The sequence below is a fragment of the Drosophila teissieri genome, chromosome 2R, assembly GCF_016746235.2.
Source record: "Drosophila teissieri strain GT53w chromosome 2R, Prin_Dtei_1.1, whole genome shotgun sequence".
Classification (NCBI taxonomy): domain Eukaryota; kingdom Metazoa; phylum Arthropoda; class Insecta; order Diptera; family Drosophilidae; genus Drosophila; species Drosophila teissieri.
The window spans coordinates 2,561,016-2,573,512 of NC_053030.1; the positions used below are offsets into that span (position 1 = coordinate 2,561,016).

The 12,497-nt window shown below is 40.0% G+C and overlaps 1 long non-coding RNA gene across 1 annotated transcript; it reads left to right on the forward strand.

Moving 5' to 3' along the window:
• Positions 1 to 8,842: 8,842 nt before the first annotated feature.
• On the forward strand, positions 8,843 to 10,179 carry LOC122614646. The gene is made up of 3 exons (XR_006325751.1): positions 8,843 to 9,159; positions 9,219 to 9,407; positions 9,475 to 10,179. It is a non-coding gene; the product is annotated as an uncharacterized LOC122614646 (long non-coding RNA).
• The last annotated feature ends 2,318 nt before the right edge of the window (positions 10,180 to 12,497 follow it).

Sequence of the window (12,497 nt, forward strand, 5' to 3'; positions counted from 1 at the left end):
TGTTTTTTTTTTGTAATCATCATTTGTCATAAATTTTGATTTTTCAGCCTGTCCACTAACAACTCTGAGATGTTTGGCATTTTGGTATTAAGTGTTATTCCGTGCTTTCTTGCAGTAAAAATAATGTTTGAGGTAATGTTTATTTATAATAAATTGTTTAAATGTTTTATATTATAATTTTATTTATGTTTAAATGTGTACCTGTCCACTTATGTACATGCTGTACTTTTATTATCCCTGAGCGAGGTAAGTAACACGTTCAACTCCAAAAGTTTAAATGATTTGTACTTAAAATAAGGATATCTCAAGGAATACAGAGACTTACGTAACTATCAAAGTCATTAAAACCCTTTTCACTGTCATTACATCTAAAAACAACGACTAATAGATATCCGTTACTTAGGTAGTCGAAGAGTGAATGATTTTTAAAATTTTCTGAAACATCGGTAGAAAAAAATAAAAATTTGGGAGTTTTAATTTTGGGCGGCTTGTGGACGTTGGACTGGGCGTGGCAAAAAGTTTTTTAGATAGAAATTTACAAGTTTAATAAAAACATATCAAATGGGTGTGGCAGCATGGGTCAACCAACTTGCGCTGCGTCTATGTCTCTGGAGCTTTTATAGTTCCTGAGATCTCGACGTTCCTACGACATGACCAGATCGACTCGGCTATTGGTCCTGATCAAGAATATATGTATATACTTTATATGGTCGGAAACGCTTCCTTCTGCCTGTTACATACTTTTCAACGAATCTAGTAGTTACTCTACGAGTAACGGGTAAAAAAATATAAAGAATTTTCAGAATTGTGGAAAGTATTGAGCTGTTTGTGGGCGTTAGGGTGGCCGTGGCAGCATTTGGAAACAAACTTGCGCTGCGTCTATGTTTCTGGAAGGTGCATGCCTAATCTCAACATTTTAGTTTTTATAGTTCTTGAGATTGTTTATACATAGTAGTCGTCTTCGCACACTCCTGGTTCGCTTCGTCCCTACGTGGAAGGCAGTCCACAATGATTAAAGCTATTTTTCAATCAGGCTCTCAGTCTTGATGAGAACAATATGTGTACAAAAACTTTTACCATATTTCCAAAATCGAAAACCCTTTAAATGTATTATTAATCGAGAAATATCCACACATTGCAAATGGCTGCGGAAGATTTCATTTATTTTTGCTTTCGTCAATTTGAAAAGCAGAAAACCTTTTAATGAAAACCCGCATCGGAGGAAATGTTGAGTGGGTTTTTCACTAGAAAGAAATAGGGAGAGGGCACACAGACACACAAGCCCACTCACACTTTGGCGATTCCATCATGGCCGACGACGACGAAAATGACGATGAAAACGACAACGAAAATGACGATGAAGAAGCGACAGGCTGTCAGCCAGAATATCGAAGGACCCAAGAGGCAGAGCAATGGCCACGCAGCATGTTCGAACTCGTCTCGCTCTTTATTCCTGTCTCTCTCGCTGTTGCCTTCAGTCCTCCCAGTCCGCCTTGCCTGTGAATTTCATCCACCGTACAAACTCGAGTTTTTGGCAAACACTTTCGGGGTTCAGGAATTTGACCCTTATTCCCCCGGTCGGGTGGGTAGTCATAATTCTTTTTTACTTTCTGACACGTATAAATCACTCAATTGTATAAAATTAAAGGCAAAAAGGACGTCGTTGCCACTGCCAAATCCCAGAAAAAGGGCGGACGCCCAAAATGGCAGTCAGTTAAGTCAGACTCTCAGTTATTTAGGGCTGTTCGCTATGAATAAAATAATTCCGATTCGTGCAACCGAATAAATCAGAAGATTGGACACAGATATCTTAAAAATAATATCCTGTTCTCTCCTGCTCTTTTTTTCCACAACGGCTGAATGTCCTTCGATGTGGCTTTAGATATGGTTTTGGGCGTTTGCATCCACATACCTCGACTTGCTCGGCTTGACTTCTTATTGCAACCGTATTTTCGCCGGTTATTGTTGCTTGAGCACACATCAAGTTAAATCATAAGAAAATTAATTTGATTTTTAAAAAAAACCGCTTATATCCCTAACTAATCAATAGAAATTTGCAAGACGATCAATTAAATTAAATAAACAAGAGAGAACGCTATAGTCGAGGTCCCCGTCTATCTGATACCCGTTACTCAGATGGTGAAAGTGCGCAGGAGAGTCTTCAACACTGACAGTTTTTGCGGTTTGTGGGCCTTAAAGTGGGCGTGGCAAAAAGTTTTTTGGCAAATCGATAGAATTTTACAAGACTAATGCAAAAATGAAAAAATATCAAAATATTTTTCTAAAGTGTGGGCGTGGCAGCTTTGGGCGGTTTGTGGGCGTTAGGGTGGGCGTGGCAAATATTTTTTTGGGAAACCGATAGAAATTAAGGAGACTAACACAAAAATGAAAAAATATCGAAACATTTTTCAAAAGTGTGGGCGTGGTAGTCTTGGGCGGCTTGTGGGCGTTAGAGTGGGCGTGGCAACATGAATCGACAAACTTGCGCTGCTTCTATGTCTCTGGAGTCTGCATGCTGAATCTCAACTTTGTAGCTTTTGTAGTTCCTGAGATCTCGACGTTCATACGGACGGACAGACGGACGGACAGACGGACATGGCCAGATCGACTCGGCTATTGATCCTGATCAAGAATATATATACTTTATATGGTCGGAAACGCTTCCTTCTGCCTGTTACATACTTTTCAACGAATCTAGTATACCCTTTTACTCTACGAGTAACGGGTATAAAAACCAAACCTATTAAAAGTGGGCGGCTTGTGATGGTTAAAGTGAGATCTCTACCTTTATACGGACTGGCAGATGGACATGGCAAGATTGACTTGGGTAGAGATCCTGATCAAAAATATACGGTCTGAAACGCTTCCTTCTACCTGTTACATACTTTTCATCGAAACTAGTAAGAAATCTAGTCTCCTACGCACTTCCACTAGCTGAATAACGGGTATCAGGTAGTCGGGGAACTTGACTACAGCGTTCTCTTTAGTTATACCCGTTACTCGTAGAGTAAAAGGGTATACTAGATTTGCGACCATATAAAGTAAATATATTTTTGATCAGGATCAATAGCCGAGTCGATCTGGTCATGTCCGTCTGTCCGTCCGTATGAACGCTGAGATCTCAGGAACTACAAAAGCTAGAAAGTTGAGATTAAGCATACAGACTCCAGAGACATAGAAGCAGCGCAGGTTTGTCGATTCATGTTGCCACGCCCACTCTAACGCCCACCAACCGCCCAAAGCTACCACGCCCACACTTTTGAAAAATGTTTTGACATTTTTTCATTTTTGTATTAGTATTGTAAATTTCTATCGATTTGCCAAAAAACTGTTTGCCACGCCCACTCTAACGCGCACAAACCGCCAAAAACGGTCAGTGTTAAAGTCTCTCCTTTGGACTTCCAATGGCTGAGTAACGGGTATCAGATAGTCGGGGAACTCGACTATAGCGTTCTCTCTTGTTTTCTTATAGTTATGGCATACTATATTTACTGCCTTTTTAGTCATTTGTTATGCTGCTTAACACCCATTCTATCCCAAGCTGAAGTTCTAAATACCGCTATGCCTCTGCCATCACACTTTTTTAAAAATTTGATTTGTGATCTTAGCTTGTATGAAATATGGAAACGGGGAATGTGTTTTGGGGGGAAGGGAATGAACTTACTGCTGCGCTGGCGTCGTGTCATCGTCATCACCATTAAAACGCGGGCTGGGTGGTTTCCTTCTTTTCCAACTCCAATCTGCAACCACCTCCTGATGTCGCATTTACAACCCTTAGCGCGCATAAATTACTTTTATTACCTGTCAGGGGTATTTGTAGTTTCCGCCACTTCGTTCCCCCGCCCTCCTCTCGCCCTTGTTTTTTTCTCATTTGGTTTTTAGCCATATTTTAATTGCGTATCGTACCCTAACTATTTTGCACTTTCTGACAGCAGATTGAAGATATATTTATATTAATATTAGATGCGACAGACACACACATTTACCATTGGACACTGTCCTGTCCCGATCCCATTTGAAATCTGTCTGCCTGTGATTGTTGCCCCACAAGAGTCGCATAATTCCGTTTCCATTAATTCGGTTTTATTGCGTCACAGATTTTTAGATGATTTTACCGCTGTGAATGCGACTATCTTGCGGATTCCCCTTTTTGCCATTATTATTTTACTGGCCATTGTTTTTGCCCGTTTAGGTTTTTGCTGCACTTCCATATTTCATGTCATTTAAAGGTGTGTAACCAAATTAAACCATTATATCTGGTCCTTTTCACAGCTATCATCACATACATATGTACATATGTATGTACATGAAGGGCGAATGGTAGTCGATCTCTGTTATAATCGATAATAAAATAAGAAGAAATTAAGTTCTGATCCTAAAAAACTGAGGAACTCTGCATGAAAAATCATCCTAAAAAAGTTTTGGCAACTGCATTAAAACTGGCAGCGTTAATGAAAATAGCTGTCTTCCTTTTATCGCTGATTGAATATAGCTATTAAAGCGAGATGCTACGCTTTCAAAAAGTTAACCTTGAGCGAATAAGATGGAGATGGGCAAAGATGCCAGATACAAATGGAAATCCTTTATACATAAATGGAACTGATTTACCTGCAATCTCAGTGACAATTTCATTTTTTCTTGAACTCCCCAGAATCCGCAGGTTGCAAGTCCCATTGGGATTTTCTGAATCTTCAATGTTTCCTTTCTCTGGAGCACCCCCATCTTTAACTTTATCTCGTGGGCTCTTCATACGGCATGGTCTGAAGGGACTTTGAGAAATACCATGACAAATTCAAAACTGTCAGACGTCGTTTTTCAAATCGTAATTGCATTATTATGGAATGCCGACGAGGGAGAGGAGAAAGGAACGAAGGAGAGGATGAGTTGATAGAGGGAAAATAAAAATGATGATGGGAACAATTGCCGCATTAATCTCACAAAATGTCGTCCAGAACAACCTGGAAAGGAAGGTCTTTTTGAGACTACTCTTTTGAATAATTGAAATGTCAGATGTCGGCATGGTGAAACTATGAGGGGAACTATCTATGGAATAAGGGGAAAAAGTCGCTTGAGTGTCTACTCAATGAAAAACAAGAGAGAACGCTATAGTCGAGTTTCCCGACTATCTGATACCCGTTACTCAGCTAGTGGAAGTGCGAAGGCGAGTCTTCAACACTGACAGTTTTTTCGGTTTGGGGGCGTTAGAGTGGGCGTGGCAAAAAGTTTTTTGGCAAATCGATAGAAATTTACAAGTCTAATACAAAAATGAAAAAATATCAAAACATTTTTCAAAAGTGTGGGCGTGGCAGTTTTGGGCGGTTTGTGGGCGTTAGAGTGGGCGTGGCAAAAAGTTTTTTGGCAAATCGATAGAAATTTACAAGACTAATACAAAAATGAAAAAATATCAAAACATTTTTCAAAAGTGTGGGCGTGGCAGTTTTATGCGGTTTGTGGGCGTTAGAGTGGGCGTGGCAACATGAATCAACAAACTTGCGCTGCGTCTATGTCTCTGGAGTCCGTATGTTTAGCTTTCTAGCTTTTGTAGTTCCTGAGATCTCGACGTTCATACGGACAGACGGACGGACAGACGGACATGGCCAGATCGACTCGGCTACTGATCCTGATCAAGAATATATATACTTTATATGGTCGGAAACGCTTCCTTCTGCCTGTTACATACTTTTCAACAAATCTAGTATACCCTTTTACTCTACGAGTAACGGGTATAAAAAAAGGTATTAGAATTCCCTCTACCGTTTATGCAGTAGGACAATAACTTTGAATATTTCCAAAAAAAAAAAAGGGATTAAAGAGAAACTCAACTAATTTACATATGACGATAGAATTTAATTTAAAAAACAACTTTAATTACAACAATTTCAAAATTTCCATATTTTTTTGAGATACTAAAACTAAATAAACTGCAATTTCTGTCACTAACAAGAGAAATGGGGTCGTGTTATAGTTCCATTAAGATTATTACTTGCCCAATTTTCGCTTAACGAAACCTAAAAAAAAATCGTGGTTCACCTTCCAAATGAACTCCTGCCCCGCTTTAACGTATGTACATACATATGTATATACGTATATATGTAAGTCCTCATCATCTGCAATGTTGCACTTGCGACTTGGCTGCTTTTAAAAAAAGAGGCATTATTAATTGCGCGTGGAAACTCGTAATTAAATCATATCGTGACTCAAGTTGTCAGGGTCAATTTGTCACCCCCTCTTAACGATATTTTGTTGAGTTCGAGCTTTCAGTTTGTACCCATCTAAAGAATTGTTTCTTCATGTGACTAGAATGACAGAAAAGTCCCAAAAATATAGATACGCGAGTACAGATGCAAAAAACAAACCAGAGCTTCCTACATATACACTTTGCAAGTATCCGAGTAGATGGTTTCCATTTTGTGTGAGCGAGGTGGCAAGTGCAAATCCTTTAGGCCGGAAGGAGGCAGCAACCGACCTGATTGGTCTTTGCTCTGGCCAGATTCCGTCAGCAGCACAGCAACAGCGTCCAAGAGGCAACAACTTCGGGGCAAACGAAAACGAAAAGTTGCTGAGACATGAAGTTGACAGCTCAATGCGCTCTAAAAATAAAAAAAACTCAACCTTAAGTCCGAGCCAGAACACAGCAGACGGAGAGGGACACCAGCAACCTGTGCGAAAGGGAGAACAGAAGGTGCACTAACACACATGCATACGAGCATTACTAAGCGAACTGCCAAAAGTGTCACTATAGCTTAACCTGCTGGGTTCGAATGGTTTGCCATATTTTCAGGTGAAAGTTATATTAAGAGGCAATAGAGCTAGTTTCTTAATGGGAAACAAAGACCGAAAAATAATTCGGTATTATACTTAATTGATTACTTAATAAGATGAATTATTCCAATTAAGAGTGTCGAGTCGCGGGATAGGACGTTACAATAAAAGAGAGTAACACTAACGCCAAAATCCGAGTATTAGTGCTTTTATTCATTTAATGTCAGCTGTTTCAGCTAACAAAGCTAAACGAATCGCAAAACGAACTTTCTCCCTCAACCCTCAAACGCACAAACCGAACCACCCACTCTCCCGTATCATGCTCTCGCAGCGTTGAAGAAGAATCCATCAATTTTTATGTTGCCCTCGGTCGACATTTTTGTATTTTCGTTTTGCTGTGTGCTCTGTGTCTGTGTCTGTGCTTCTTTCTCTGTCTCTCCCCATCCCTCCTTGCACAAGTTCTCTTCAGAGAAAGTGTGTTGGTGTGCGTTGATTCAACGATTCCACCCCTTTTACCATTGTTCTGGTCATCAAAAAAACAGCGCCAAGAAGAGCAAGAAGAATAAGTTGCTGCCACGGCAGCAACAACAAAATTCTGTACACTTGAGATTATGCTGCTTTTCTAAATAGTTGCTGTTATTATAGCTTCCTCTGTCGACGATGCATTAGTGGCAATTGCTGCCGCTATTCTCGTGGTTATTTTATGTATATTATATTTTCTATTGATGCTTCATTCACGCTATGCTGTTGCTATATTAAATATTGATGCTTTCGACTAACTGTGGTGCACGAAAAGAAACGTCTTATGACTCAGAATATTTTTGCATTTTCTTATACATATGCAGCTATCGTTGTCTCCGCTACGGCTTGTGACATTTACGTCTGCTGCTGTCTCTTGTTATTGATCCCTCTTTACTGCTGATTCGCTGCAGATACTTCTGGAAAGCGTCGCTTCGCCTTCATTCCAATTGTTGCTGTTTCACTCTTCCCGTCTCCATTGCTTGTGCCATTGTTGCCAGGATCCTTCACTTGCCTTCACTTCACTGGTATTCAGTCCCCTCCTCTACTCGTAGATGCCGATTCGCTCTTTTCCAGTGAGTCGGTAGAATCCCCTAGCTGAATGGCCAAGACCACTACAGCCCCTATAGTCCCTACAGCTCCTGACCCACGCCCACCACTCGCCAACCAAGCTACCCCTTCCCCACCCAAGGGCAGTCTCGCGAACTGTAACTTCAAGTTTTTGGTTGATGTTTCTTTGCGACTGAAGACAAAGTCCAAAATTTCTGTGGCAAGAAAGTACTAAAAATTAAGGGAGTTAAAGAAATTAGAAATCATTCTCAAGGATAAGGACTTCGTACAGCTTAATAAAAACTCGCCTCAACGGTTGAATAACCCTTGCACTTACATACATCAAGAAATTTAAAATGCAGTAAAGAGCGATATGTAAACGCCTATGTACAGTTGCGAAAAAAATAATAGCACCACCATAACGTATTTTGTTCTCGATCAAATAAATTAAGGTTGATGTACCGATAGTACCAAATACTGATTTTTCGCATAATGCTAGATATTTTTCCCAACCAAAAATAAAAAATAATTTGAATTGTCCATACCTTTATTTTTTATAATTTTTTTTAGGCGGCAAGGTCAAAAATGAGGCGAAAAGAAAACTTGTCGGCGGTTTGTTTTGGTGAAAAGCACATGGTTATAAAACTTTACATTTGTATTCCTATTTCCAACATTATTTTTAAAACATACCTTAAAAAAAATTATTAAAATGGGACGAGGCAAGCATTGCACTTCAGATAAGCGTGACATGGTCAAAAAACCAATTTAAAGGGTGTCTAAGCTTCCAGAGATTTTAAAGGTCGTATTTACATATGTATGTACATGGTAGGTTTTACAAGTAGATGTTATTTCTCTTAGTTGAGTTTCAACATCTTGTGCATTTTACTAACATACTAAAATTGTATTTAATGAATACAATTGACTGCTTTAACATGATTAGAAGTTTAATTATCGATTAAAATAGCCCAAATGCATTTTCGTCCCTACATTACATATCTTGGAAAATGGAAAAATGTGTCTCTAGTACACATTTATAGTTCACGTAGAATAAGCCGTTCCGTGTCATCTGGCCACCAGTATCGACAGCGTACAGTACTTGCAGCATTTAAGTAGTATAGCTAATTGAGTTGCCGCATAAACCACGCGATGCGTTTGGCTAATTTTCAAACACAATTTTCACTTAACTACACTTAACATAAATTAACTGGAAATCATTTCTTTCAAAATAATTTCGAGTTGCATTTGCGCATGAGACGAGGCGGAGGATGAGGATGAGGAAGGGCATCGGTAGCAGGACCAAGAGCACTGCAGCCGGTACATACATAAGTGGTAATTGCCATTAACGAGGAATAATTTTTCGTAAAGGCAATAACAGCGACAATTTCCAGCACGCACGCATTGCGCAGCGAAATGGCCCCGCGGCACCCGATCCCCATTCCCCCGTCCCCAAGCCGACCAGTTCGATACGGTCAGGACACAAATTGCAGGACAATCATCATCGTCGGCGGCAGAGAGCGTTGCCCATTAGCTGGCGCAACGCATAAAATGCATTGCAAAGAGGACCAAAAGGATTTGAGGTTGGCGAGTGGGGTAGCGGGGGTGTTGCAGTTGAAATCCACTAAAATGAATTTGTATTTGTTTTAGGAATAATTTTCACGCCGTGCTTGCTCACACAGAAAGGCAATCAAAAATTGTTGACCCAGGCGAGTGGACGAAAGGAGTCAGGTCCTTCTGCTGGATTTTTGTGTGGTAATCAACATCAGATTGTGTCGGATGTTCGGAGTGCTGATATGCGTGTGGTTTCGTTGTGGAGAGCCGTGACTGAGAGGTGTTCATTTGCCACCCACTGCCAGCTCTCGTGACACAGCAGTTTATGTTCCGTCCTGAGGCTTATGCAATTTGGTCGAAATGTTTTTCAACGCCTGGTAATTGGCGGCATCAATTCCGAAAGCCAGTCCTTGTTGTAGACGGGAAGTGGAGAAAGCCATTGGTGGTATAGATGGATGGAAGGGTATTTATACATGTTGAAGCCAAATGAATTATGTAATAAGCTGGATTATATGAGAGCGATAAGCGTGACAACTTCAATAGTTTCATATACATATATAACTCACTTCTACGAACGTGGCATAAGATAATATTCGCACGAGCGATAATACAGGAGAACTTTTAGCACTGACAGTATTTGACGGTTTGTGGGCGTTAGAGTGGGCGTGGCAAAAAGTTGTATGGCAAATCGAGAGATCTTACTAGACTAACAAAAATGTGAAAAAATATCAAAACATTTTTCAAAAGTGTGAGCGTGGCAGTTTGAAGCGATTTGTGGGTGGTAGGGTGGGTATGGCAAAAAGTTTTTGGGCAAAACGATAGAAATTTACAAGTTTAACAAGAAAATACAAAAAATCAACGTATTTTCTAAAAGTGTGGGCGTGGCAGCTTTGATCGATTTGTGGGCGTTAGGGTGGGCGTGGCAAAAAGTTTTTTAGCAAATCGATAGAAATTTAAGAGACTAACAAAAAAATAAAAAAAATAATGAAAAATTATGCTGAGTCTCAACTTTCTTCCTTTTAGATCTCGACGTTCATATGGAGGGACAGGCAGACGGGCAGACCGAAAGACGGATGGACGGACAGTCGGACGGACAGACGGACATGGCCAGATAGACTCGGCTATTGATCCTGATAAAAAATATATATACTTTATATGGTCGGAAACGCTTCATTCTGCCTATTACATACTTTTCGACGAATCTAGTATAGCCTCCTACTCTACGAGTAACGGTTATTAAAAAGAAAGTAATTCAGTTCATAAAGTTTCGGATTGAAAGGCAAAGAATATAATGATGTATCTGAGGATGTATTGATGTATAATTAACATGCTGTGTAATAGGTATCATACAACCGAGACCTTCAAGTTTCATCATCGATTTAATTATTTGTATATTATATTTTCAGAATAATTGTCCTTTTGGTTGAACGCCACCCCCAAAACCTACGAACATTTGTGATTATCTGTAGCCATTTAAAACAGTTTTCTTATATTTTTGGGGTTCAGTAAGATCGAAAATGTTTGAATTTGCTGGCACTCCTAATGAGGGCAAGCATTATTAATGCGCCGTTCATGGGAAACAACCCAAAAGCAAGATCGGCAGCACAGTAAAACAAAATAGATTCGAGGAATGAATTATGACAGTTCTAATTGACTGAAATATGGTGCGATGGCTGTTTTCCGTCATCTTGAACTACTTGTGGTTGAGCGAGAGGTGGGAGGGGAGGAATCTTTTGGATTGAAGTGAGCAAACGAGCATCTTACCAGATACTTTGGTGCACTTTCCGTTCAGTTGTGTTTCAGCTCGAGTTGATTGGATGGGTTTTGTTCTCGTCTTCGTATTTCGGAAAAATCATACTGGGTGGAGGAAGGCTGCTATTTCAAGTGGATCTTTTGAAAACAGAGCCCAAAAGAGACGGCGACAGGCGGACACTATTTCATTTTCTTTTCCCTCTGCCCGTTTTTGAAGTGCCAGTTTGTGTATCTGAAAGATACGCTTAGCAAGCAGACGCTCACACAATCAAGGCAAGGAAACGCCAGTCGGTGCTGCTTTTGGGATAAAATGAAAGAAATGGATTTTTGACAGATTTATGACTATCGAGCCGTCTTCATATTTTGAATTATTGCTATCGAAATAGACGAAAAATTCGTGTTTCTTTTGCTTCACTTTCCTGCGGTGTGCCTCGGTTTGGCATGGCTTTCCATTTTGGAAAACAGTCTCCTGCCGTTCTGAAACAATTCAACGCACACACATTCGGATTGGGTTTTGGCAGCTCTCTACCGTTGACTGTCCTCGAGAGTAGAAGAGTGAAGAGGAGGAAGAAAGGATGTTTTGGCTTTCTTTTCGGTTATATTTTTGGATTATTTTTTGTTCGGTAACATATCTGAGACACTTAAAGGCTCTGTACGTTTCAGACGATAGTTAGGTCGGATGCAGCTGGTTTTTATGATTTCTGCACTATATTGGGTTGGAACTCCCGATATTGCGGCGGATGAAATTTTAACCTCCAGAGATAGATCATTGTTTATGTAGGACTGTGAGTTTTGAAACTCAACAAAGATTCTAATACAACTTATGTACTTAGGGAAAAAAATGTGTGATTGCCTTGTGATTACACCTGTACACAATTCCTTCAGATTTTGCTTTCCAGGCACATTCCAGGCACAAAAGCAAACAAGTCTCTGGAGCAATAACTTTCACCAGTTTCCTTTCTCTGGCCATTGCAGTATCTCTCCAGGCTGCGCTAAGTATCGGCGATCGAACGTATCGACAACTGCTTCGGTTCGTGACACTCTCAAAAAACAACTTGCAATGCTTGTTTGGCCTCATAAACACACAAAACAATAAAACAATTTCGTTACAACTGTAATATAAACATCTAATCAAAGACTCCCAATAAAAACGGGATTGATAAGGTTTTGGCTGCATTTTGTACTGGCCGGCCATAAACAAAGCCAATTTGAAGGCGGCAAGAGATCGAACAAAAACTGCAATCCACACAGAAAGGGTGAAAAGCCAGCACAGAAGCAGCTACTTTAAATTAACAATTTTATTTTTATCCCGCAAACAAATCTTGCCAGCGAATATTTTACAATTGGTGCTCCCAGCCAGCCGAGTC